The 21,894-nt window shown below is 42.9% G+C and overlaps 1 long non-coding RNA gene across 1 annotated transcript in view; it reads left to right on the top strand.

Annotated features, from left to right (window-relative positions):
- Window positions 1-705: 705 nt before the first annotated feature.
- Window positions 706-21,894, top strand: part of LOC130255056 (uncharacterized) — a 28,266-nt gene continuing 7,077 nt past the window's right edge. Inside the window, exons 1-2 of the long non-coding RNA XR_008840855.1 lie at window positions 706-777; window positions 20,761-20,886. This is a non-coding gene — a long non-coding RNA (uncharacterized LOC130255056). The remainder of the gene's footprint in view (window positions 778-20,760; window positions 20,887-21,894) is intronic.

Raw genomic sequence — 21,894 nt, 5'->3', positions numbered from 1 at the left:
AGTGTCATAGTGGGGAGTTAAAACTCAATGGAATTTAAGGGAAGAAGAGAGAACAGTGGGAGAAACAACAAGAAAATTTTATAGTCTGTGCTCACTACCTGACTCTGACCTGGACTGAAATGCCTGTTTTCCTGAGGCATGGCTAGAGCTTAAAAATGCAGCAAAGTCCTTGTACTCTGTGATATTCCAGTATAGTGTTTGTGACATTCTGTGTCAGCTTCACAGATGTTTTGAGACAGAAGGCTGGAAAGATCTAAGCATGAAAGGCATGATTTGCACTCTTCCCTTTTGTGTCACTGATCTTTACACTCAAGGTTTGATGTCACCTCCTGCTTAGCAGGTTTTGATGTACCACAGGCTTTTCTGTCAATATATGGTTGTATTGTTTCCTGTGACTTGGAGGGCAGTTGGCCAAAGGATAAGCAGACCTGTTGAGAGCAGTGAGATGGTCATTTAGATAATATTTAATTTGCCTAATACTTAATATGAGCAGGTATTGTACAGGGTGGCGAGATCTTTAACTATCAATTCAGGATGCCTGAAGAGCCAGGAGGGCTGTGTGTCAGCTTGGTAAGCTTGTGCACTCAGCTTGGGGGACTGTTTGTGTCTCTTGTGCTGAAGGCTGAATGTAAAATGAACATTGTTAGCCCAGAAAGCAAATAAAGGGAACTATTTCCCCAGGCATTTTATACTCTGTTTATTTAACGCCTCTGAACAAACCCCTTTCCACATCCCCTGAACCTACTGGCCACTTCAGATAGCTTCATTTCCTGCTGGGTGAGTTTTTTCTAAAATGTTTATTCAGCTCCAGGAAATGATGATTTCCTGAATATTCTGAAACTTCATATTTTTGCTGTATCCCTGTTTATTTAATAGTTTTACTTGTTGTGCAAGTGTGCAAGGCACAGCAACACCTCTCGAAATGCAACTGTGAAGACGGAGTGAAACGAGACATAGTACAACATGAAACAGTTAGAGTGAAACTAAATCTGGATTCACTAATTTATACACAAGTGTATTACCATTAGCATGAGCCATTACTCCTTATTTATACTGGCCTTAATGAGTTCAGAAGTAGCTTTTTAAATTTATCCTGCTCTAAGGAAAAGGGCCTAAAAATTCAAGTTAGTGAAGGAGAATTAATTAAGTTAAAGATTTTGTATTTCACAGTTTGCATTAATGTCTTTTAGTTTTATTTAAGCAGCAAACCAACGGAAGGGACTATATGTTTTCTTCACCCTACAGTGGGACTGAAAATAAGCAATGCTTTTTTTGTGAGGTTGAAGTTAACCTGCTGCCAGCACTCCAGCCTGACATGAATGCCACTACAGAGTGAAATTTGTGCACATTCTTAATGAAAAGGCCATAATACTTAACGTGCAAGGATGGGAACCAAAATAACTACTTTGAAATGAAAAGAGCTTCTTTAAAGTAAATTAACTGGGATTGGTCCCAGAGGAAATTCAGGACTTGCATAGCCTTGCCATTTACCGTAGACTGAGCCACAAGTCCCAGCCAAGCTTTCCTCTTCTCCCTTTGTGTCTACTTCTTCTTAACCTTCTTCTCCTGTCACTAATGCCTGTGACTGCCTGTGGTTTTGTCACGTCTCCACTGAATCTGAAGAGAAATGCAATGTAAGCATGATGCTTTCCCCATGCTTACCTGGAACTCAGGAAACCAGTCTCTTCCTTCTCTTCTGTGAGTCCTTTATTGCACTCCTATAGTGTCTGTTAAATATCCTATCAGTTCCTTCCTTCCTTCCTTCCTTCCTTCCTTCCTTCCTTCCTTCCTTCCTTCCTTCCTTCCTTCCTTCCTTCCTTCCTTCCTTCCTTCCTTCCTTCCTTCCTTCCTTCCTTCCTTCCTTCCTTCCTTCCTTCCTTCCTTCCTTCCTTCCTCATTGCTTAGCTCAGGGTGCTGTTCCCAACATGTTGCTCCTCCCCTGAGTTCATGTTGTCCAACTTTACCAGCAGGATGCAGGGCCACAAGTATTTGATTTTTAAGGAGGCTTTGATTTTTTTTTTTTACTGAATCTCTGATTAATTCACCTTAATTCCTTGTGTGACCTGCTTTCTCCTTTTGCAGGGGGATAATTCCCTCTCTTCCTCCTGTTTAACGTGGCTGGACAGAGTTCCACAATTTTGCCTTTTTCATTCCAGGTCTTTTCATTTCCCTTACTACCTTTTCTGCTCTAGCATACATACCAGACCATCAGCTCCACCAGTGTCTTCCCCAGCTTTCACAGAAGGCTGCATGTTTTTGAGAGATGTGTTACACTTTATCTCTCTTTAGGCTTGGTGAAGATTTCAGAAGTTATAGGGGACCCATGGAAAGTGTTTTTTCTTCTCCAGAAGTTTATGCTACTTGGCCTCTATTATCACTTCAGCTGCTGGGAATCATTTGCAGTAACGTGTTTAAACCTGAAATTTCATGAGAAAAATCTACCCCAGGCTACAATTGCATTTGTAAAGTAAGCTGCTAGGTGATAGGAAAGCAAGTGAATCACACAAATAAATAGGTTTAAATTAATTCCAGGTCCTATACTAATGCATGATGACATTTACAGCTGCCTTGGCTTACCCTGCCATCTTCTGGTGATACCTGCAGCAAGATCAAAAGTTAGAGGTGAAATGAGATGAAATACTTTATTACTAAAAACACAAGAGTTGGCTCCAGTCCAACTGAACAGTTTCCTCGAATAACTATTTTTAATATACAGCACCAGATAGGATTCCTGCAATAAATGTTAGTATTTTAGACTTTGATTTAACTTCTTTCAATAATGTATTTATTTTACTGGATGATATTTCACTAGGCTAGAGAAACCTCTCTGGCCTGACAATGCCTGCCCTGGCAAAGACAGATTTAAAAAATATAACCAGCATTTCTTTCTCATTATAAAGCAACCAAAGATATTGAGGCAGACAGGGCCACTGACTGGCCAAGTATTCAAGACTAACTGCTTGGTCTCCAAGTCTTTAGATTTAGTCTTTAGTTGGAAACTGCTTCTCAACCATCCAAAACCAAACCATTTGACACTTCCTACAACAAAACCACCAATCTGAGCTCCAGTTCTTTCACTCTGTCTCTCAGTTTAATAGCTTAAATTACTTTATTTTTTGATGGTTGTATTGGATTAGCATGTCAAGGTTTGGGTAGCAAGGTGTGACTTCTCTGAAAATATGCCACAAGTTTCCCCCATGTCTGACAGAGCCAATGCCACATAGCTCCAAGATGGAGCAACAGCTGGCCAGTGGCCAAAGCTGAGACCTGCAGGGACAGGGGATTCTCTGGGACAGCAGAGTTCACAGGGGGAATGATTACTGTGATTACTGTACAAGAGCAATTGCAGTGGGACAGAGGAGCAAATGTGTGAAAGAAGCAGTTCCACAGACACCGAGGTCAGTGGGGAAGGAGGGACAGGAGGTGCTCCAGGTGCCAGAGCTGGGATTCCCCTGCAGCCCCTGGTGCAGCCCATGGTGAGGCAGCTGTGCCCCTGCAGCCCGTGGAGGATCCATGGGGATGCAGAGATCCACCTGCAGCCTGTGGACACCCTATGGCAGAGCAGTGGGATGCCCAAAGGAGGTTGTCACCCTTCTGTGGGAAGCCCATGCTGGAGCAGGCTCCTGGCAGGACCTGTAAACCAAGGCCAGACCTGTGCTAGAGCAGTCTGTTCCTGAGGAACTGTGCCCTGTAGAAGGGACCCATGCTGCAGCTGAGTGTGAAGTGCAGCCTGTGGGAAGGACTCACTTTGGAGGAGTTAATGAAGGACTGTCTCCTCTGGGAGGGACCCACTGGTGTGGACTCTGCTGTAGCAGGGGCAGAGGGTGAGGAGCAAGGGGCAGCAGACAAATTGTGAGGAACTGACCACAGTCCCCATCCCTCAAACCCCTGTGCTGCTGGATGGAAGCAGGTAGAGAATTTGGGAGCAAAGCTGAGCTGTGAAAGAAAGGAGGGGTGATAGGAAAGTATTTTAAGATTTTTTTTTTTCCTCATTACCCTCTTCTGATTGCTAAAAAATTCAATTAAATTTCCCTAAGTGGAGCCTGTGATGGTAATTGGTGACCTCTCCCCATCCTTAACTTGTCAGCCTTTTGTTGTATTTCCTCTCCCCTGCCCAGCTGAGGAGGGGAGCAATAGGACAGCTTTGGTGGGCACCTGGAAGCCAGCCAGCATGAACCCACCACACTGGTTTTCCTGTTTTTTTCCATTTCTCTTTGTATTCTGTCCACAATCAGTCTTCCTGCTTGGTTTTGCTCTTTGACCAGCTCCCAATACTCCTTCTTTACAAAGATCTCTGCACTGGCCATCCCTTAAGGTTGGAACTGAGTTTGAATTTTTTATTTGGATATTTAAAATGCTGCTGGTTTGGAAAGTGCCCCCCTTACCCAGAGAATAATTTGGACTTCTAAGAGGAAAACCAAGAAGTATTTGTTTGGCAACAAAGGGATTAGTCATGTCTCAAAACTACAGGCTATTCTTTAATTCTCACCAAAATGTAATTTTTTTTTTGTCTGAAAATGTTTAATTGCCATGAACAGAAGGTTGGGTGTCTTTTGGCCTTTCCACAAAATGTTGAAAATTTTCATGGAAAGCAGCTGTTGTGGGTCAAAAAATCCCCAGAATAATCATAAAAAGTACTCTTTTTACTGTTCAGTAGAGAAGTTTGGAAGGAAAATTTTGACCAGCCTTGCTTTAAGACCTTTTATGGTGCTGTGTTGTAAAAGGATTAGACAGGGGCTCTACTGGACTGCTCCACCTATTTCTGTTTATACTTTATTATGACAGTCTCTTCACTGCCCTCAGACCTGCAAACTTTTCTCTTCTGATATTTATGGTATTTATTCACTTGCTTTAAAATGTTTTGCTTGCTTCTACTTTAATTTTACCTACAGGGCATCTTGTTGTTGATCTGGCTGATTTCCTCCTGGCTGCCTGACTCTACTATGACACATTTCTCTTAAGGTTTGCTGTAGTTGTGTGGAACTAGATCTTTAGGGCACTTCAGCCTTGCAGACCTTTATAGCTCTTATGGTGTTCCCCAATGGCACAAGGCTTCCTTTGCAAAGATCTTTGCAGCATCTTTATCCTGGGACTTGGGAGCACACCCAGACTTCTGTCCTCCTTGGTGTTTCAATACTGAGGAATTTCCATTTTACAGCAGAAGTTGTTATTGTTCAGTCATTGTGGGTGACCCTGTTGGTGTCATTGCATTATTGCTCATCTTCATGGAGTTGAGGTTATCTGAGATTCTGATGATCTCAGCCTCCTTCTCCACCAGCTTGTGCCGCCTTTTCTGCCCTGGGACTGCCCCTCAAGAGGCACTGTGCTTCCTGAGGGCTCCTGCTCCCACAACAGCACTAACTAGGGCCCAAATTATGGCAAACTGCTCAGAATAATTCCAGATGATGGTGGCTGCTGGCACCCCACAGGGAAAAGCATTGTGGAGATGCAGGACCAAGCCTGTTAAAGAAACTTCAAAAGACAGAGGCAGTTTTCAATTTCTCCACAAGCAGCCAGTAACAGTGGTATGTAGAAAGCATGGATGGAGTTGTGTTGGTGTCAAAATCATAAAGTAATGTTTAATGCACTGAAGGTCTCCAGGAACATGGCAAGTCAGCTTCACTGATTGGTATCATTACCCCCAGTGGGTTCACCAAAACCAAGGCTAATTAGCTCTCTAGATGCTCTGTGAATGCAAACATGCCAGTTTTTATTTTGCTTACTCAAACTCACATCTGATCTCACCCAGTAGCACCTTCAAGCAGTGAAACATGAAGAAGTCTGGTATTAGTCTCAAGCTCAGGAGCAGGGGAAGCAAGGGTGATTTGCTGCACAAGGTGTTGTAGTGGCAGGTCTGAATCTCCACTGCCCATCAGCTGAGGCAGGTCTAATTCTGATCCTCATTCTCAGAAACAAGTGTAAAATCTAATCAAGTCAGGCTGCTTATGCCCTATACTCCATCTGTACTTCTAAGGCAATGAGGAAAGTGTCACTTTTCTCCCCAGGCAGTCAAATCCCTGAGCACACTATTGTAGGCAGGGTAATTAACCCACATGGAGCAATTGATTCAGATAAAAGGAGCCATTCCCTGCACCAAACTAGACAAGTGTAGGTTGTGCAGGCTTTGCCTCTCTCTCCAGCCTTGCCAGGACCCTTGTGTGCAGACTTGGTCAACAGCTGGGCTGAGCAGTGACCCAAAATATTCTGCAGGCAGTGACATTGTGTTCATTGTGGTGCTTGGTCCCACTGTGCCCCCTGGAGCACCCAGTGCTGCAGGACAGTGTGGATTTGCAGAGGTGATGGTAATATTTGCAATAAGTGTGACCAGATGGTGAGAGGTTTCTAATGACATAGGACATGCTCTTAGCCAGTGCCTGTACTGGGGAAAAGACTCTTTTGGCATCTTTTTCTAAATATTCTTTTTGGAGCAGGCAAAGAGGCAGAGTCTGATCACAGTGACACTGGTGCAAGTCCAAAGTACCAGCCGTGAGTGACTGAATAATGTTGGATTCACTGCAGGGTAATGAGATCAGATCCTGGTCCACAGTGATCGCTCTGCTCTGCAGTAGGCATATGTAATTCCTGTGTGAAAATGGCAGGGACTGTAGATATAAATGCTGGCCATGATTGCTAGTGTGTTTTACAGGAGATGCAACTGTCTGTGCAATCTCTGTGGTTATAAAAGTACAAACCCACCAGATTTCTGTCTCTTTTCAGGGCTGTGCTGCATGGAGGGTGGTGAATTGCAGGTGGTTTGCTGGGGCAGCCACAGCAGTGTCCTGCTGGAGGCTCTGGCTCTCCTGCACACAGCATGGGGAGCAGGCAGCCTTCCAAAGCATGGCAAAAAATTGACATCATTTCATGCTGCAATGCTACAGCAAAAAAAGCCTGATTAATACAAGTTCAATTCCTTACTATTTTTTCCTGCCTTACAGTCTCTACACCAAAAATTCTCATCAGACTGTTTTCCAGACATCACGCACTTATTTAGTCATGTTTGATGCATGTGATAGGCAGGTTTGAAATCTTTGGGTGAGGAACAAAATAGCTGTTCAATGAAAGCATAAAAAATAGCTCAATGATAGCTTGTGAAGACTGCTAAAATGCCAAGGGACAGTATAACCTTATGATACTTAGAGAAATATTCTTCAAAGGAAATATAAACAGTCCCTCAAAAAAGCAAACTGACCATGGCTGAAAACAAACCTGTGAAGAGATACACCCACCATGCTGGCATGGACTTATCTGAGGGAGGCAGGAGCAAATCACAGTCAGGATAGTAAAGGATGGAGAGTCATTGTTGATTAAGGATCCAAAGTAATTTTTAATTTAAGTTTGGTAGTAGATTCTCCTACGCTGACATTTTTGAGAGTTTCCTTCTCTGTGCTTCCTAATTAGAGATTTTACATTCTGTTGCAATTAAAAAGAATTAAACCCATAAAAAGATTATTTGAAAAAACGAGGGGAGATGTTTCTGAGAAAAGCATGATTTTAGTCATAGTCTATTCTGAGAAAATCCTTCAACAATTTTGCCTTCTGGTTGTGGATTTCCCCTTCCTATCTATTATAAGATCCTCCAATGAATCTCCACTTTCAAGGTGAAAAGCCATTCTATATTTTGGGAAGGTTTGCTTTAGGCAAGAGATACAGACAGACCCCCATTGTCTGGCTTCTGCTCCATCCTCCCATCCTGTTTCAAAAGTAGTTAACAGCAAAATACATAAGTTTAGCTGAGACAGTGAGGGCTCAGCATCTGAGCCTGGCTTTGGTGTCCTGTAGGGGCTAATGACAGAGGGTATTTAGAGCTCTCAGTTGTGGTTTGGGGCTGTGGCAGGCACCTACCACATTCCTTATGCCTGTTTGATGGCTGGAAAATTATTACTACCTAGAAGATCAAAGACTCAGTTTTAAAAATAAACAAAGAACTGGAAAATGGTGTTTCTGCAGCATACAGGCATGCTGGGTGGACACAGAAAGGGTTTGGTGAGGACTGAATGCAGTGTGCTGCTTGCTGTCTGTGCAGACTCTGGCCATGTGTGTACACAGGTATGGACAGCATTCAGTGGTGGGATGCCATTGCCTCTCTGCAGATGGGATTGGGAGGTGGATTTGGTGTGGCCCTTTCCAAGCCAAGCTGAGGTCTTTGCTTGGAGTGGTTATGTCTGGGAACAGGAAACTGAGACACACATTTACAGGGCAAATACTTTGAGAACACACCAGGTTGCACCTGAGGAAAGCCCTAGGATGAGGACTTGAAATCTAAATATTAATGTGTAGACAAACAATGAAAATCTAAGAACTTCTCATTTCTTTATCCCTTCTGAAATAAATTATTATGAAATTTGTATTCATTGGTTCAGTAACCAAGAGAACTTTTTCAAAATGGGATTTAAGCTCCTAGATAAATCTAGGACATTACCCTTCTGAAGTATGCCAGATATTCTTTGGCATGCTACTTGTTATTTAACACAGCCATTAAATGTAGTTTATCTGTGAAAGGGGAGAGGGAGAGTAATGAGACCAGCAGAACTGATGAATTAACTGACTGTGATTAGGTGCACTTGCAGAGTGAGCCACCGTGGTGAACAGTTTTATTCAGCTTCAGAAAGCTGAATCTCTGGGGAGAATAGAGATGTCATGACTCTAGACAAGGGGTTGCAAGGGGCTCTTTTCATGGGAATAGGAAACAGAGTTTTTATAGGACCCCTGTGGGACTCAGGGCTTTAGGGTACCTGTGGTATCTTGTGGTCCTACAGTCACATGTTGCACACTCTTAAGACATCTCTCTGAGGCTAGGCATGGTATTTTGGCAAGCTGCTCAGCACGTTCTTTTCAAATGTAGACTCAGCTTTTTCCAAAGTTTCTTGGGATTTCTTAGTAACTCATGTTGACAGAGAATCAGAGCCTTTGGACACACTTGAAAAAGACCAAAGAACATAGTATTGGCCTGAAGAAAGTTAACTTTGTTAAACAAATTTAATTTGAATGAAATAGACTTTCGAGGATAATTTAGTGAAGCCAGTGCGTATCTGTGAACATGCATGGGTGAACACCAAATTCTTCCTAAAATGTAAGGAAGAGGCCAAAGTGCTCAGGTGCAAGGAGCAGAGGAACTATGGGGGTAGGACAGTGTTTTCTGCCTCCACTGAGCCCTTGTTTCTCACCTGATTTAAAACACAAGGCTAAAATGACCATTCATTCCCCTGGAGCATTGGAACCCAGGAGTGAACCATGTCAACAACTGCCTGTATTCAGTGCTGTGGTGCTGCCTGTACCTCACTGGCTGTGCTGCTGCTTCCTCTGCTTTGAATGAGTTAGGCTTCAACAGTCTGTGATCAGATCCATCCCCAACACTGGGCTATTTAATTGTGGTCATGATTATTTGTATTTGAAAACTGCTATGGCACCATGTTGCAGTCTTTATGCCAGAGATCCCGTGGTGAAGTCAGCTGAGTGACACTTCTTTTTGGTGGGGAGGGCTGGGAAAAACAAATAAGTGCTGAAGTCAGAAAACCCCATTAAATGTAAAAGAAAAAAAATAAGTTTTTTTGAAACACACTTGTGCCATGAACATTTTTAAAACAAGACCTTTTACTGAATTGGAACACGGGGAGAAGAATTTTGTTACCAAAAGTAAAATAAGTATTTCACACTGGGTCAAATGTAGTGGTTTGGGCTGACCCAAATGGAAATTTGTCAATTCAGCCTGTATGAATGTTTTCCCCCCAATTAGCTCATGATTGTCCTGCTCTGCCTGGGCCAGGGTGGCCCAGCAAGGGCTTGTCTGCCTGAGCCCATTGTGAGAGACCTGATGATGCCTTCAGAGCTGGTGCAGGTACCACCATGGGGCTCCTAACTCAAGCTGCCTTTAACAGCCAAGGTAAAACTGCTGAATGTCCAGAAAATTATTATAGTGCTTATGTTGGCCACTCCTTAGAGGCAGTGGTGCAGAAATCCCTTCTCTCTGGGGCAAGGCTCAACCTCCCACCCTGGTGATACTTTTACCCACTAAAGAAGTTCCTCTGAAGCTGACAAATCTTCAGTTAGCTCTGGGCATGCTGGGCCAGGGGAAAATAGAGTTAGGACATGGCATAGAGGAGCTGGGAGGCTTCAGAGAGCAGACAGAAGAGCAAAAGTTAAGACAAAAATATGGCTTGATCCCCATCAGAGTGGACTGGTTGTGGGTGGGGTGTGCCACACCCTGGGGAAGAGAGGAAGGACTTTGGTGCATCAGTGTTTACATGTCGTGTTTACAGTGAAATCCCAGGGAAAAGAGGAAGAGCATGATTCTGTGTGGGAATGTGTGTTAGCAAATTATGCTGGGGCATACTGAAGGTCTGTCTAGTCTGGTGACAAATTTTTGGCAATGGTCAACAGTGGCTGAATGCCCATTATGGGGATCCAAGTGTACGTGCTACTTCCACAGAAGCTTTCCCAGCATCCAGCCATTCACAGACAGGGACAACCTGAACCAGAAATTCTGCAGTACAATGAACCACCTTCAGTGGATTTTTGCTTGTCCAATCTCCCTGTGAGCCCATGTACAGTCTTGGCATTCCATATAGTGCACACTCTGTGCAAAACCACCCTATTTCATAGGATTTGATCCAACTACCAGCTGGGAGCTCCACAGTGTGCACTGGAAAAGACAGTGAATGGGCTTTTCTACTTATGCTTTCCATGCTTCTTGTGATTACTTGATTTTTGACCATATTAAGCCCTTTCCTTTGCTTCCAGGTCTTCTGCTTTCCAGGCTGAAGCAATCTGGGGCATTCAGCTGTTCCTTGTGTACTGTACCTCTGACCCTTCTTTGTTGCTTTCCTTTGACCCTACTCCAGTTTGCACTGTATCTTTAAGTTGTGTGGGTGGAAGAACATCCAGAACTGTACAGAGTGTTCATGATGTAAGCTCATCCTGGCTTTATGTAGTGGGAAAAGCTGCTGAGTTAGCCTTTGGCTCAGGCACACCAATCTGGATGGTACTGCAGTTGGAGACAGGCTGCTGTGGTGGGAACAGAGCCTCTGAGAAAGGGCAGAGTCCTCCCTAGCAGTGCAGGAGCTCTGTGCCCAGAGTGTCCCATCAACCTGGCAGAGACCTCCTGCAGACTTGTCCTGGAGGAAAGAGGAGCAGAGGACATTCATGAGCATGGATTCTTTCCCTTCTGAAAAAACCAGAAAACCCTCCAGCCTGTGAGCTGTGATCTGCAGCCAGGCTCTGTGTGAAGGGGTAAGGGAGACAGGACCCAGAACAGGCTGCTTGCCAATGGGCATGAGCTGGAACAAGGCTGGTTTGATAAAAGCAACAGACTTAGGAAGGGAAAAGACCTTAGAGGTGTCTGGATGCAATAGAGATGTGACTGCTTATAAACTAAGTGGTCTTCTAGGATCTGGTGCTGGACCCTAAGAAATGGAGGAAAACAAAACCAAAACCAAAACAACAAAAAAGGATGTAAACTGGGTCCCAGTGGCCAAGGACTTTATTGTCATCACTCTTACAGCAGTGCACTCACAGTGGTCCATATTCTGTGTCAAGCAGCACTGGAAGAAAGCCCCTGGAAACCTGTTTTATTTGGTATGTCTGTGCTGTAAGCTGCAATTTCTCTGATGTCTGCTAAGGGAACAGAATTGCTTTTTAACCTTATTTATTTAACCTTATTTATTCTTTCCAGCACGTGAAAAACACACGTTGAGGAGTTGAAAACCACTCATCCAATGAAGGCAGAGTTTTGGTAGTTGCCTCTGAATAAATGCTGCTAGAGACTATCTAATTTTAAACTGAGCAAAGTTTTTGAAGAATGGACACTGAATATTTGCCCCAAGGTACAGAGACCTCAGAACACTGGGTCTTGACTGTTGCTGTTCCAGCTGTGTCATCTTTGACTTCAGCAAAGCCACCCCAATATAATCTACCAAAGACTTGGCCCCCAGTGTCATTCACACTGCATTTGCTCCTTAGGGATATGGTTTGCCAAAGGCTTCAGCATTCTGCTTGTGGCTTGGTTTACCACAAGCGGAGCCAACACAGGCAGTTCTAAGGGTGGGGCCACATGCTGAAATTTCAGTGCTTGCAATTTCTGTTTCAGATTAAAAAGAGATTTGTTTCTGCTTTCCAGTGTTTTGTTTTGCAGCTGGCAGGTAGCTCTTATTTACTTGAAGGTGGTTTTCACATCTTCTGCTTGAGTGCTTGGAATATAGCAAGCTGTGTCAAGAAGTGGGAAGAGTTAATCCAAGTAGGAGAGGTTTTGACTGCAGCTGTGTGAAAAATGGGCCAGAAAGTGTTTTATACATTTATCTTTGTTTCAACAAAGCCTATTTCTTTTTTGTACTTCAAGTGCATGAGAGGGGGTAGTCAACCTGAAAGGGTTTATTTAATCCAAAATAGAACAACTCGGGTTTGGCCTGCTTAGTCCTGATAAAATAAATAAATAAAATGAGTCAGTCTCTAACTGAAAACATCTTCTAAACACCAATTTAAGAAGATTTCAGCTTGAAAATGGGAATGAATACATCTAGGCTAATAAAAATTATTATTTCAGGTCAAATAAATCTTATCCAAAAATAAGAATAATCTATTGTGGATGGGGGAGAGAGAGAAATCCACTTTCTAATGCTTGCAGTTAGGTAAATGGCAAGGCTTGCTGAGCAGGACTCTTTCCCATGTGGAAGATCCAGAGATGCATTCCGTGAGAAAACATCCCATGTTATTGGCTCAGGTAAATTCGGAGCTCTTGAGGAGCTGGGGTCATTCAACCCACCTTTGGCACTCCCTGACACTTGACCTGGCCCATCTGAGGCTTCCTTTGGGATACCACCCCATCATACCACTGCCATTCCACTCTGCTGTGGCAGAGAGGCCCCCTGGGATCCTGGGGATCCCTTCTTGAGTGCTTTGGAGACCTGCTGGGTTTGGCTGTGTGGTGGCTGAGCAGGGCACAGACCCTGTGCATGCTCAGCTGCCCTGAGAAGCCACATCAGCCTGGTGCAGGCACCAAGGCTTGGGCAGCTGCTCTGCCTTGGACAATTACTGCAGCCTTGAAGCCAGGAGAAATCTTGATTGAATCTAACTCATAAAGAGTAACTCACTGAAAACTCCTTGAGTTACTTGCACACATTTTTCTAATAAATGCAAATACTTAACCCTATTATTGCTTCTTAAGAGGAACATGTTAATAGCTTATCTTTAGTAGTGCACTGATTGAAAGTTTATCTGTAGGGCATTAAAGTTTATAATAAACAATTTTAAACCAAACAAATAATAAAATAGACCAAATATTGCAGGTGAGATTGTGAATAACACACCAATAAACTTTCTGATTAAACACCTGCAGTGGGTGAACAAGAATTTTACTGCAGGAGTCTTGAGGAGACCTACAGGTGTCCCTGTGTATTACAGGCAGGTCTCTGTCAGGACCAGATCCATTCCCTGGGAGCTCACTGCAGGCTGTCTCCTGTGCTGATACCTAGGGCACTGCAGCAACACTGCTGGGGGCCTTGGACCCTGTGGTCCAAACTGCAAGGAACAGCCCAATTAATTGTTCTGGAATAAATCAGCTAGATCTTTCAAATTTGTTTCCTTTTGAACAATGATCTGTGGCAGTCTTGTTCTCTAGCTTGAAGGAGGAATTTTATTTACATCAGAATTCACATGCAACATGTAAAAACCATTTTTTTCAGCTGTTTTTAGAATAGAGGCCATAATACAAACCCACTTGCAGAGCTTCATACTGACCTTGGGACCAGCCAGTGTCCATGTGGTGGTGGAAAGGGCAAGCAAAAGACTGTCTGAGAACCTGGGCATTGCTGGCAGGAAGCAAGGAGACATATTGGATGCCCATTTGTCATTCATGGGAGATGCAAACTGCCACCAACCATTGATCCGTGCCACTCAGCAAGTTTTTTTGCTCACTTTATCCCCATTTTTTTCCACCTGTGGTAATCTACCATCTATTAAAGCCCCCTTCCTGTTTCTCTTTCCCCCCTGTGTATGTCTGTACCCTGTCTGGGTAGCTTATCCTCTTCCCATGTGCGGGTGGGTGGCAAAGGGCTGCTGCTGCACAGAGGGAGCCCCTGCCCAGCAGCAGGCAAGTGGAGCAGATGAGGAGCACAGACACTGTGGTTGCCACAGGAGGGTTTCCACAGTAGCTGGGGTGGGGGGATGACTGGCAAGCAGCTGTTTTACAGAGAACAGATGTGTAGAACTGTAGAACTGTAGAGCTGCTGTGCGTCTATAGGCGGGCATGAAGCACAGGGAGCTCTGGAGCCATGATTCTCTTCTTCACTTATCTTCTGCCTTCCCAGGCTAGGAGACACTGGCTTAGGATTTCCCTCAGTTAAAAAAAAAAAAAAAAAAGGAAGAAAGAAAAAGGAGAGAGGTTGTTCTGTCTTTTGAGGCATGGGACAGCACACCCTTGGCAGCAGTGGCAGAAAGCAGAGCTGTTTGCTGAGTCAGGTCCTTGATGAGCTGGCAGCTCCTCACCGGCCGTCTGCTATTCATTGTCGGCAACTTGCAGTCTCAACTTCCTACATCATCTCCTAATCCCCTGAAAGATGTGTTGCTCTGACTCACACCGAGTGCTTTCTCTCTCCCTGGCCACTGTTTGCCTTCCCATGGAATCACAAAGGTCTGTGCTGACCTGGCCACCCTCGCTCCTGGGTGATGTCCCATGCTGAGATCACGGCAGGCACATGTCTCCAACCATGTCCTGTGCCTGGGAAGCTATTTGTACCAGCTAAAGTATATTCCAGCTCTACTTTTCCTACTATATTCAGTATGGCATGGAAGGGTGGATTTTTTCTGCCACACTGTCCCCACCAGTTGTGTCTTCTCTAGACTCAACAGCACCAGACCTCCAATCTTTCCTCCAGAATAATTTTTCTTGACCTCCTTGCTTTCCCCTTGGACTTTCTTTTCTTGCTTAAGGTCTTCTGTGTTAAAGACAGTTTTGCCTTTGACAATCATTGTTTTCTCAGGGAGCCAGGAGATGTCATTGCAGGAGATAAAAAACCTTTACACTTGAGACAAATCAAGCTTTCTTGTAACAAATAATTGCTGTTTGCCTCCATCTTCTTGGTCTGGTCTCTATATTTTCACACTGGCTGTAAACCCAAAAGTAATTTGATGGAACTGGCACTAATCAGCAACAAAAATAAGAGGACAAGGTCTTAAGAAAGGAAGGATGTTTCTAAATCAGTACAATATCCTGCTCATTGTGAAAGAACCAGCACATCTTCATATAATAGAAGGTTTTATGACAGACCTTCAGTCAGCATAAATAGGCAAAGTTCTGTGATTGAGTTACACTATGCTACACCAGTATAAAATTTGTTCCTGTCCTGGAAATTTAGGGAGTTTAAAATGAACAGTTTTGTTGCTGGGGCTTGTTGTTTATTTGTTTGTTCATTTGTTTTAAATTAATATTAATGTGTCAAGAGACATAACTGAAAGAGAAAATTTTCCTGCTGTTCTTTTTATTTAGCTCGTTTGCTGGTATGTGTAAACTGATCCTTTAACATCCCTGATTATCACCTGTTCACTGAATCCAAATCCAGAGCATTTTTGTTGGTCCAGGTCCCCCTGCTCCTGGAGGAAAGAAAAGCCTCTTTAAAATGGAGAAGGCCAGTAAAATACCCTAAAACTGAATGAGAGATTCAGAGGTGAAAAGCTTCAAACATATTTATCTTTATTTTTAAAACTGACTGGACTGAATCTAGGTGGGGAACCTTCAGAGAAATTAAGAAATTGTCCTTATCATTGAGGACATGTTCAAACATGCCTCCTCCAGCCAGGTCACTTACTTCTGCACTTAAAATTGGAGTTGAGAGTTATTTTGAAGAGGGGAAGAAAAAGGAAGGTTCATTTAGATACCATATGGACAAATACGTGTTATTACCTCCCCCACTCTCAAAAGTGTATTTTTTATTCAAAGATACTGCTACTGTACTCTTTGATGGTCCTAATTAAACCAGTATACTAAGTTGAAATAATGCTATTTGTATTCACAGACTTGCACAGCATTAGAAATAATCCACAAACATTAGCTCCAAATATTACAATGAGGGCATTTTTATTGCTAATTAAATAACCACTTTACTCAAAAGCAATGTAAAATTACATGAAGTGTAAAACACATTTAGTAAAAGCAGTTGCTACATTTAATAAACAGGTTTTTTAGAGATCTTTTCCATTGCACCAGAATTAGTTTTAAGTTCTTTAAGTCCTTTCCCTACGTTGTCTCACTGTACAATGCAGCAGTGAGTTGGTGGCACAGATGTCTGATTTTATTGTAGGCTAACTTAAAGGTAACTGTGGTTGTATAGTGTAGTCTGTATATTGCTACAGCAGCTGTCACTGAGATGATAACACTTGGACATTGAGAAAGTCAATTGGAAATAAGCACTGAGGAGAGTAACTTTCAGTCATGTCTGGGTGCTTTTTAACTCTTTTTGCTACATAGGAGCACACAATAAAATTGTCCATTGCTTTTCCTTCTCCCAGCCTGTTGTTACAAGCTGCTGTGTGAAATCCTGCTCTGAAATTCTCCTTTCCCGTGGTGTTTCAATGGGAGTATTTGATCTCCTGGCCTTCTCCAGGGGGGACTGTGCTAGCAAAGTAGGATCTCCTCATGTTATTTCAGGAGAATTATTTATGAGAAAAGAGATGAGGAAATAGGGTTATTACTAAGGACTTGGGAATGGAGGAAGATGAATAGAACTTGAGGCTGTAAATTAAAGAGAGAATGAGAGCGAAGGACAAAAACCTTCAGCAAGTCACGGGATCTGGTTGTGCTCTTGTTTCACACCAGTTTGCAATCACTGACCTAAAAACTTCTACACAGCTTTGAACCTGTTTTGTTACTGTACATGACAGGTCTGAGTGAAAAAAAAAGTCTGGGAAAAAAATTTGTGAAATACATGTAGATTCCAGGACAGATCCCCAGATGAGGGTAAATTACACAAATCTCGATGAGTTCAGAAGAGCTGATGTGATTTGGGCTCTTCAGGGCAGTTTGGGTGTGCTTCCTTTTTTGCTGCTATGAATAGTAGATAATTATACAAATTGTAACTAAACTTGTTTCAATATTTTATGTATGGCTTGCTTTTTTAATTTTTTTTAATATGCTGTACTTGTTTAGCCCAAGTCAATACAGAAATACTCATCTTATTGTCTCCATTCAATGGATTCATGCTGCTACAAAATGAGCCCAAATCTCAGTTTGGTATTTACATGCTTTGAAATAAATCACTGAGTTACAACCTTGGTATCTTTCTTGTTTGTCTGACTGTGCAGTGAATTTTCTAAATCAGCAAAGTGGCTTTTTCAGCCTGACACCCTTCCTTGTCTTCCAGAAAGAGACACTTTTGAGGGGAAATGTTGAAAGCTGCAGCTACATACACATCCATCTGTTCTTGAATGTTTTGGAAACCTTCTGTAAATTGCTTTATAAATCGTTCAAATGATCCCTGAAACTGCAAGAAAAGTGGTTCAGCCACAAACTAACGATGGAGGATAATGGACTTCCACTTAGCCTGAGCAACTGACATTTTCTTCCAAACTGTCCATTCTCTTCAAATGTTTGGCTGAATTGCTTCCCCAGGATTTCTTTTGGTGATTTGAATCTCTTGTTGGCTGAATTATTTTTGCATTTCAGATAAATGAGATTGTACTGATAGAAAAAAAAGAGCTTCCACCATTCCAGCAGAGAATTTTTTGGCTCCACAACTTGTCTTTTCTCACTTCAGAGACTCTCCAAGTAACAGAACATATAACATAGCCTTTTAATGTGCACATTGTTTCCAGCCTTCCTTCTAATGGCGATGCTGTAAATTGAACTAACTGCTTGGTCATGTTTTAATAATTAACACTTTAACACAAAAGAGTCTTTTTGCTATCCTGTCATTCGTTGAAGTTTCATAGGTGATTTAAAAAGTCTGTTTTGTCAATCTGCTCTGTAGTTGAGAGGAAGGAGATTCTAAATTAAACCTAATGGGCCTTTTTAATTTTTTTAAAGGGCCTTAGACCTGCTTTAATTTGTGCCTGTAATACCATGGTGTGATGTGTGTGATTTTACTGCCTCTCCATAATAATGGCTCTGCTAGGGTTGCAGTTCCTGTTGCAGCTGGAGGCAAAGCTTTGCCTTAGGTCACATTCCTGGTGCTGGAGGCACAAGCCCTGCTGCTGTTGGGATGTCTGCCTGGTGTTTGGCCAGTGAAGCCCCCCACCCCCTCGTTTTAATGGAAAACAGGTTGATTTTCCAGACTCTTGGGTCTGAGGAGCAGGTTCATCCAGGTATGACCTGATCCTCTGGCTAGGAATTGCATTTCCTGTGATATATTCAGGACATACTAAACAGACATGCACCAGTGCAAACCTTGGGGTGCTTGCCCAGCGAAGCTTTCTTGCAGAAGGTATGATTTTGGGTAGCAAAGAGGTTCATACTCTGAACAGGTCTAATGATACATTCACATCACTGCATGACAGACACATACCTGATGTACCTGGAATTAAGAGGCTATTCTCCTTAGCTCCATATCCATAGTCAGCTGAGAGAAATCATGCTCAAGCACTTAATTGTACTCTGGAAAGAGAGAGAATACACAGTGCAAAGAGGGAGACTCCCTTCCCAATATGAACACCTGCCATGGGAGGTGTGAATACACTCCTTCCCTTGCTCCTGTGGTTGAACAGAAGTGCTCTTTGCTCCTTGAGTGATCATGAGGCATAAAAAATGCTTTATGTGGCATCTGAAATGGCTTTCCATTGCCAGCTTCTGTGTCCCTTCCTTCTCCCTGTATCCTCCCTCTAGAGCTAGAAGAGTTTCTTTGGGGCAGGTAGGTTTATGCTCCAGTCAAGTGCTGTGCAAAGAGAGATGCCTGGGCTAGTTTTGGACAGAGCACTGGGATACTGCAGGGTGCCAGTGATGGGGAAATATGCCTGTGCAAGGCTCTGTGCTGCAGGTAAGTTATGGTGGTAGCCAAGCCACTTGCCCTGAGAAGAGCCCAGGACTGCCACAGCAAAGAACAGATGGTGGCCCAGATGAAATAGGTGATTTCACAAAATGGGAGACAAAATGAAATCCTGTCTGGAGAATGGTGTGGTCCTCACTGGTGTACTACCAGAGAAATAACCACTCACAAAGACAACTCAGGAAAAAAACATTGTCAGGGATCACACCCGCAATATGAACCTAAATTGCCAAATAACCCTCTTTCCTTATGAAATAAATGCATAACCACAATGCTGCAATGAAATGGAAAAGCAATTTTGACCAGAGAATAGTGTTTCTAAAGGCACACAGGGCAAAACTCAGAACCCACCACACCCAAAGGTCAGGATAACAGTGAGAAATGAAATGCCAAAAAATTAATGCAATCTGGTAAAAAAAGATCTCAGCACATAAAAAAATATCAGTATATACACACACACATTACTTCTCTCCTTCCTGCCCTTCCTCACTTCTTCATTTTCTCATCCTAAGCAGATTTCCAGATAGCTGCTAAGCTATATGGAATTTGTGAAGAGAAATCCAGATACTGGGCACGTACAGCATCTCTGCTTGTTGAAACAAGTCTCAAACTCTTAGCAAGTAGCTCAGCATCCAGCATGTAGCCAGAACTCGGGTACAGAGTGCTCTGCAGGAGCTGTGTAGACCCTCATGTTTTGTTCAGCTGGAACTCTAGCAGAATGGTCAGATCTCAGTTAGTCCTCTTGAATCACTTATTGCCATTCACTCATTCCTGCCAACATTTCCTCTTGCAATCAGAGAATACACAGTTTAAATGCAGGTTTCATATTTTTTTCTAGCTAGCCAAGGTTTTTCTTAATCCAAGAGTATGTTATTGCTGGTTTTAGCATGCAAACAGACAGAATTTACTTGATGATTGGCATTTCTACATGTGTTAATATGGACAATGAAATTCTTATCAGCTTTGGAAGCTTCAGCAATATACCATACTAAAAATCCCATCTTTTTTGTTCACAATTCTTCTTCTCTTCTCTTCTCTTCTCTTCTCTTCTCTTCTCTTCTCTTCTCTTCTCTTCTCTTCTCTTCTCTTCTCTTCTCTTCTCTTCTCTTCTCCTCTCCTCTCCTCTCCTCTCCTCTCCTCTCCTCTCCTCTCCTCTCCTCTCCTCTCCTCTCCTCTCCTCTCCTCTCCTCTCCTCTCCTCTCCTCTCCTCTCCTCTCCTCTCCTCTCCTCTCCTCTCCTCTCCTCTCCTCTCCTCTCCTCTCCTCTCCTCTCCTCTCCTCTCCTCTTCTCTTCTCTTCTCTTCTCTTCTCTTCTCTTCTCTTCTCTTCTCTTCTCTTCTCTTCTCTTCTCTCTTCTTTCTTTCTTCTTCTTCTTCTTCTTCTTCTTCTTCTTCTTCTTCTTCTTCTTCTTCTTCTTCTTCTTCTTCTTCTTCTTCTTCTTCTTCTTCTCCTTCTCCTTCTCCTTCTCCTTCTCCTTCTCCTTCTCCTTCTCCTTCTCCTTCTCCTCCTCTTCATATTCTGGAAAAAAGCTTACACCATTTTCCTTCTCCCTAGTTTTTCCTAGCCAGTTATGAGGCTAGAGTTGATACACTGTTATACATCAGTGCCATGTACCACCACACCTACTCAATTGCCCTTTTAATATCACAGTATTGGTGCTTTTATGCTTTTTAATTAGGAAGTTCTTATAAAAATAGAGCAGTTGTTTTGTTGTATTTTAATATGAGCTTTGTCAAGAGGTTGGACTCTACAGAGATAGCCAAGACTAACAGAAGGGGCCATTTGGGTTATTTCACTAGGGACCACTGATGGAGGAAGTTTGTAAGCAATGATGCTCACAAACATCATCCATGAAGGAAGAGCCAGGAGGAGCCAGGCACCAGAGATCTTCTGTTTGTAATACACTAAATGGAGCCCTCTCCAAGGTAAGTTTGATTATAAGAAGAAGTCACCTGACTGACAACTCTCCTCAAAACCAAACCATTTTGCCTTGGCCTCCTTTCTAGCAAGGAGTGCCATCTTCCAGAGTAACAGCACAGTTGTAATAACAAATGAGGCTCCAAAGTCTCCTTCTCCCTTCTGGCTAATGTCCCAACACTGCAATCCCTGGGTAGAAAAAATCATGAGTCAGCTCCTTCTCCCTTCCCAGAAGCTTGCTTGAGCCCAGTCAGGTCATGTTTTCAAACTTTCTCTGCAAACAGGAGGGACGGAAACTTCTCCTGCAGGAATGAGAGTTGAGGTTTGTGTTCAGTGTCTTCATTCCAAGCTGGGACTTGAACACCAGCTTTACATTTGTGAAATGCTGGATGAATCAGGGGAGCTTGTAGCAACAGGGAGTGTTTTTTTGGTTTTTTTTTTTTTTTTTTTTTTGGGGATAGAGTCTGATTTACACCCCAGGACTGAATGCTTGTGGGTTTGAGATTCAGCCTCTGCTTTTGAAGTTCCTTCTACTCTGAAATCTATTTTGAAAATAAAAAAATACTATAAAGTGTATCTAAATGGCAGAGCTCAATGAACAGATGGTTAAAACCTGTCCATGACTTTTTAGCATAACTCACTATGTGTAAAAGTGGGAAGTCAGTTTTCTTGAACAACTGTTGGATGCTCCCCTCTCTTACACCAAAATGTTACACTGAGTGGGGAAAAATAAAGGAAAAATACTTTGGATGCAGACAGCAAGCTGGTTTGGGCTAGCAAGAAGTATGGTCATATGTCTGCTTAGAAGCAGGTAAAGTTAGATTTTGTGGCACACTGAGCTAATGAAGCAGCCGTGTTTGCAATATTTAATCATGAATGTCTAGAGCTAGTTAGGGTGGCTTTATTGGCAGAAAGAAAAAGGAAGGATGAGTGCAGGAAGGCTGAAATGTGACACTTTCCTTTCCTTGGCTGGGCAGCCTGCAGACAACTGCTCCCTGAGTATTCCTGTGTTTGAC

This window comes from Oenanthe melanoleuca, chromosome 1, assembly GCF_029582105.1.
Source record: "Oenanthe melanoleuca isolate GR-GAL-2019-014 chromosome 1, OMel1.0, whole genome shotgun sequence".
Lineage (NCBI taxonomy): Eukaryota > Metazoa > Chordata > Aves > Passeriformes > Muscicapidae > Oenanthe > Oenanthe melanoleuca.
The sequence above is the reverse complement of the archived record's forward strand: the minus strand, read 5'-3'. Positions and strand labels throughout refer to the sequence as shown.